This window comes from Oenanthe melanoleuca, chromosome 10 (assembly GCF_029582105.1).
Source record: "Oenanthe melanoleuca isolate GR-GAL-2019-014 chromosome 10, OMel1.0, whole genome shotgun sequence".
Lineage (NCBI taxonomy): Eukaryota > Metazoa > Chordata > Aves > Passeriformes > Muscicapidae > Oenanthe > Oenanthe melanoleuca.
Genome location: NC_079344.1, coordinates 2995974 through 3001973, shown reverse-complemented (window position 1 = coordinate 3001973; position 6000 = coordinate 2995974).

Sequence of the window (6000 nt, the reverse complement as noted above, 5' to 3'; positions counted from 1 at the left end):
ACAGAGACCCTCAAAGCAGCATTCCTGAAATCCTCCTACAATGAAGGATCCACCTGGTGTTTGACAACAGAAGAGCAGCCAGAGATTGTTTCCTAAACTTGCTAGAAGGATGAAAAGGGAAGCAATTCCCTCCAAAGGACTCTGCCTTTTCAGTTTAATCCTGGAGCTGCTGCCTTGGTGCTGTAATGTGCCTCCCCACCAGGCACCCACACTGAAAATGTGTTAACACATTCTGTCCTAAATGCAAGCAGTGTGCATTTCCCTGCCTCCTTTTCTGTCCTGCAAGGGTTTCTGCCTTGCCTGTGACTCAGCATTTGCCAGGAAATGTTCCTAGGCTTGGCAGTAGTCCAGCATTTCAGAAGAGAAGCAAGAATAATGTGAGAATTAGGGTGGGATTTTCCTATTTCTATTCACCTGTGTGTAATTTCTGGCTTCAGAGCAATCCACCTTGAGATTCATTGTGCTGGCTTTTCAAGGAACCACACCCATGGCATGCTTTGCTAGCTGACTGCAAGAGATTAAAGTGACATAAATATAAATATGCAGTCAATAGAAAGAGAGGGAAAAGTGGGAGGAGATGCAGACTGAAATAAAAATGAGGGGAAGATGATGAGGCAAGTGTTTGTAGCAGCTGACTAGAAATGTCTGTCCAGCACCAGAATACACATGGGGCTTCCTAGAGAATTCCAGAGCAAGCAAGCAAGGCAGCAGCTCCCAGGATGAGCAGAAAGTGCAGCATGGTTTCCCAGAGCAGCAGAGAAGGCAGCTAGCACACAGCACATGTGTTTATCCAGCTACACTGCATTGCTGGCACAGCTGGAGAGGGTAGAGAGAGAGGGAGGAATGACCTGAATGGATTTCTCAAAGCATGCAGCAGGAAAGGGATGGAGTCTGGATGCCCAGCAAGGGGGAAGAGAGAAGCAGGACTGAGCACAGGCTTTGGGGCAGATCTGTGCTTTGGGCAACTCAGAGAACAAGATTATGTTGAACAAGTGGTCAAAAAAAAAAAACCAAAAAAAACAAGAGAAGAAAAGAGACACAGGCAAGAGCAGGCCCCAAAGGTCTGCTAACAAAACCAAACCACTGAGCTTGGTAACAGCTCTACCTCACCAAGAGAAAACAGCCTGAGAGTGTAATTGCTACCTCATCATAATTGCAAATAAAGGATCAACCTGGTTGGCACTGGCACGAGTCAGATTTAATCTTTGGCTGAAACAAATAATCAAAAAGGAGGGGTTGGCACCAGGGGCTGGACTAGCAGAGGCTCCAGGATGCTGTGGCTGCCAGGTTTCTGCTGAGCTGATGTTTCTTCTCTGCATCACTGGATTATCATGCCTGGCTGAGCACAGCACAGCAGGTCTGAGCCTGCAGCACTGGGACCTACAGGGAACATTCCAGAGGGTCCCAAAGGCTCACACAGCCCAAGAGCTCTCCCCAGGGATTACCAGGCAGGACTGGAACCCCTCCCAGAGGGTGGGTGTGGGACTGCCAAGGATATGAGGACACCATTGAGAAAAAAGGCCCAGCTGAAGGACATGAGAGATGGTGCTGGTTAGAGACTGTCATGGAAAGAGGGATGGGATGGGATGGGATGGGATGGGATGGGATGGGATGGGATGGGATGGGATGGGATGGGATGGGATGGGATGGGATGGGATGGGATGGGATGGGATGGGATGGGATGGGATGGGATGGGATGGGATGGGCCAATGTGAGGAACAGGTGAGAGGTGCAATAAATGGGGAAGGTAAGTTAAACAGGGGGAAGATAAGCACAGAAAAATAAGGAAGGAGTAGAGAGGGTGGGGAAGTTTGATGTAATTTTCTAGAGACAGAAGGAAAGGCCTAAGGTGCAGAATCCTAACAGGTTTCTAGAGAAAGGAGTAAGGCAGCTCGTGTGGCAGCAATTCCAGCAGACAGAAGGTGAGGCATGGCTGTGAGATAAACTGGGCTGTGTGTCTTTAAGAGACTGATGTTTGTGTTTTCCCATGCTCTCCTATTGTGGAAATAACTTTGAGTCACTTCTCTGATCCTGGAGACAAACTGAACAGACACAAAACATAACAAAACACAATGGCAACGGGAAGAGAGACATTCCTCCCTCCCCCTTCCACAACACACACATTTTATGTCAGTGATCTGAATGCACTCAGAGTGGAAGAGAAGGAAGGCAGAGATTTTTGGTACACACTCTGAATCAAGCTCACCTTCTCCACCACTGCATGAACAGTTAAAACATGAAGCCACACTCCCCCAGTCTAGTACTTTTAAATGTTGTCCAGCCTCTTTGGTCAAAAGTCAGCTTGCAGATTTTCCACAGACAGCGATCTGCAACAGGAATTTGCTAGCTTTTTTCAAAGCCTTGCACTTCAAAGACCCTGCATTTTTTCTTTCAAGCCTCGTGCCCCACCCTTTGCAAAAAAAAAAAAAAAAGTGAGTTTGGGACTCTCAAAATGCCACACTTGGAGACTCACACAGGTGTAAGAATTAACATCCCAGGGGAGTGATGAGATGGGCTGGGTCCAAACCAGGCTGGATCCAGACTCCCACACCACAACACAGGATCACCCCTCCTCAGAGCCAAGCTTGGGAGCCAGCTCAGACCCTCCAGAATTACCCACGAAGCTGCAAACCCTTGCAGCTGCAGTTTAACTCCCAAGCCTTTTGTTGACTCTGGAAGCCGTAAAACAAATCCCAAGTTTTCCCTCTCTGGGGCTGCTGTACAAACTGCATTTTCAGCCTGCTGGGAGGAACAGGATGACTCGACAGGAAGAAGAAAGAAGAAAGTTTTGCTCAGGAATGCAGTCCCTCCTCTGCTGCCAGCTGCCAGGGCCAGCCAAGGGAGACACAGCTTGGCACATCCCTCCACAGAAATGAGCTGCATGCACCTTCCTCCCTGCAGGGCTGCAGGGTTTGAGGGCACCACACGCTCCCCAGCTTTTGCAGGCTCCACAAAGGCTGGGCAGGGGATGGTTTCCCCTGGACGTGCCCTCACAGGCAGCTGCACTGACTAACTGGGTGAGCAAACAAGAGGCAAGCCTGGAAACAGGAACCTGCACAAACAGCAGGGCTGGGGGAATAAATCAGGGCTGGCTGCTGGCTTCCCTGCAAGAAACCTCTCATTAAGGCTCCACTGGATATTTTTGGACCCCCACCTGTCTATTTTTAGGAGGGATAATTAATGCTGAAGGAAATAAGGAAAAAAAAGTCAAGTTTTAAGTCCAGAAAGGGAAAATTCGTTACTCTCCACAAAATCACTATGATTAAGGAGATCTAAAACAGAAGGACTGCATTTCAGGAGTAAAAATATGCTACAAGTTGCTGTAAAAATTGCATGTTATGTGGTGTTTGCTAAGAGAGGGGAAGTTTTTCAAGGAGAGAGCACTTCACCACTTAACTGCTATAAAATGAGGAAAGGCTGAATGGCCAGCTTTAAATTGCAGCTGTGCTGTGGCTGTGTTTTTGGCTAGGTCTGTGCTGTGCTTAGGCTCTCTCTCTTCTCTGGGTGTTGTGATCTGGCTTTGGGAGGGCCAGCTGGGACCTGATAACATGCCCAGACTTGTGCATGAAGTTATACAGTGAAAGAAGAATCACAGCCAAGCTATGCAGCACCCTCACCAGGTCCTTCAAATAATCTGCCTGAAGCACAGGGCAGTTTTAAGGCCAGAAAAGTGGTTTTATGAACTGAGATAGAAGATTCTTGGGGAAAAAAACCAAACAACTCCACTCTATTGGTTACAAGAGCTGAAATACAATGGAGAAAGTGTGCAATGCTTTCAAAATTTTAGTGTTTTACTGATGTCAATGGTTTTTATATTCACATCCCTCACATACCACAGTTAGTAATGCATTAGCCAGCTCCTGGAAAGTGCTTGTTACTGTATTCAAACCCTGCTAGCCCCCAGAAATTCAGAGCAAGTAATGTGAGCTTGTTTTTTTACTTACAAATAAAATATATTGATAGCTGGATCCTTCACTAGCTGCTGCCACTTGCTCCATCACCTTCCTCCTCAAACCAGCCAAGTTTTTATCACAACTGGCAGATGAGCTCTAGGGTCTAATGCCACATTCCAAACAAACTTGACTCTGCCATGACTTACAAGCTGTTGAGTGCTGTGGAAGAGGGGTGGATGTTTGGGTCTGCCATCCTCTCATGCCAGCCTCTCCAGCAGACATCCTGAAGGTGAGTTCCTGCAGAGTGAAGAAAGTCAATTCAGCATCATCCTGCACAGCACTGAGACATTTGGCTTGTCTGTTCCTGAGTTTCTGAACACAGTGAGCTAACATTTTTCTGTGCAGAAAGACAGTATTTTCAAACATAAAATGGGGCACCCCAGAGGGAGGGCAGGAATCCTGTAGGAGTTTCTCCAGCTCGAGGAGCTCAGGTAACTGCCTTGGCCTTTGCCTCATCAAACAGATTTCTCTTATGCTGCAAATAGCTAAATATTTGGGCAAATACTATGGTTACAGGAATAATAATAATAGTTTTTTTCTCTATTTTTTGTCTTAGACTCCCAGCACTTTGAGAGTTTTGATTAGCTGTTTAGCAGTCCTGTAAACCATTATTATTAGGTGCCAGTGTAACTTTCTGAGTCCTCCTCCCTGAAGAGGCCTTCACCATCTCTCCCAGGAGGCACAAGGCTGGCATGTCAGACACAGCTCCTGCTTTCATTTCAGGATCTCTTTGCTGCTTTAACTTCCTTACTCAAGCTACACTTGGCCTTTTTCTTTTCCTTCAATTATTGCCCTTGAGGATCAGCCCCTGAATGCCCTGTCCATTTCCAGTGTGTCCTGAGCTGGGTAACTGTGACACAGACACTTCTCAATGCTGCAATTCCATCCTCACCATTTCTGATGTACACTGAAATGAGAGACAATCAGCCCCTACACCAGGCAAGAAATTAAATCCTTCCCAAAAGACTTATTCTTGCTCTTGAGCTGAGGTTTACAGCAATGTTAGGCTGCTTGAACTTCTTTCATTTTGCTTCCTCTGAGGTAACACTATTAAGAGCAAGGTATCCAAGCTAGGTGGAGTTCTGAGAAAATAACTCAATTAGTTATTTAAATGCATTTTACAGCAGAAGCACACAAGGTTGTGCTGAGCCAACTCAGGTTTGCAGCAGCCCCTTCTCCCTGCCCCTGCTTCCTCCCTGGGTCTATCCAGCATCACCCCAAGAGAGCACTCAGAAAGCACAAACAAGAATTCAAGCAAACAGGTACTTTAGAAATAAGTTAATTTTATTTAATAGGCATTGTAGCTTCTCTCAGATTCAAATAATAGAGAAGCCAATTCACACAGATTACAGAGCTATCAGTTACTTTGAGTAATCTTTCATAAAAGAAAGAAATTAAATACAGTTCTGCTATAAAAAGTGCGACAGTTATAACTGGAAGTTTTTCAAAACAAAAGCAAGTTTTACTACCTATTGCAAAAATTGGTTTAGTGCTTTAATACTTTACAAAGTAACAATCCAACTGCTAAAAACAGCTCTTACACACATCTTTGTCAAAGTATGGATCAGATTAAAAATGACATTTAATTTGAATGAAAACTGCATGTAGAAAAAGTTCTCAAGAATTCACATTTTTCACAACAAGAAATATTCCTTGTTCTTTAGCATTAATGAATGCTCCTGTTTCTTTCAAACAGTGGATTTAAACAATATGGCAGTCAGCTCAAAAATGATCAACTGTTTCCTTTTGCAGACAAAGATGACTACAACCAATTGTGTTTTGAAATTAAAAATAGGGAGGGGAAATGGGAAAAGATAAAATCATTCCTTTTTATGTGAAAATGATCAAACAAGAAACCTGAAAAGAAATCTCAGCTTGAAATAAATTTCTATTACATGGTTTATTGAAAGTCTAAATCAATATTTGCTAAAAGAGTATAAACTTACAGAAGGCAACAAGAAACTCAGACTCTGAAAAATTATAAGAGTGGTAAGACTATGAAGAAGTTGAATTCTCAGCCAACCAAAATCAATGAGACTTACTTTAT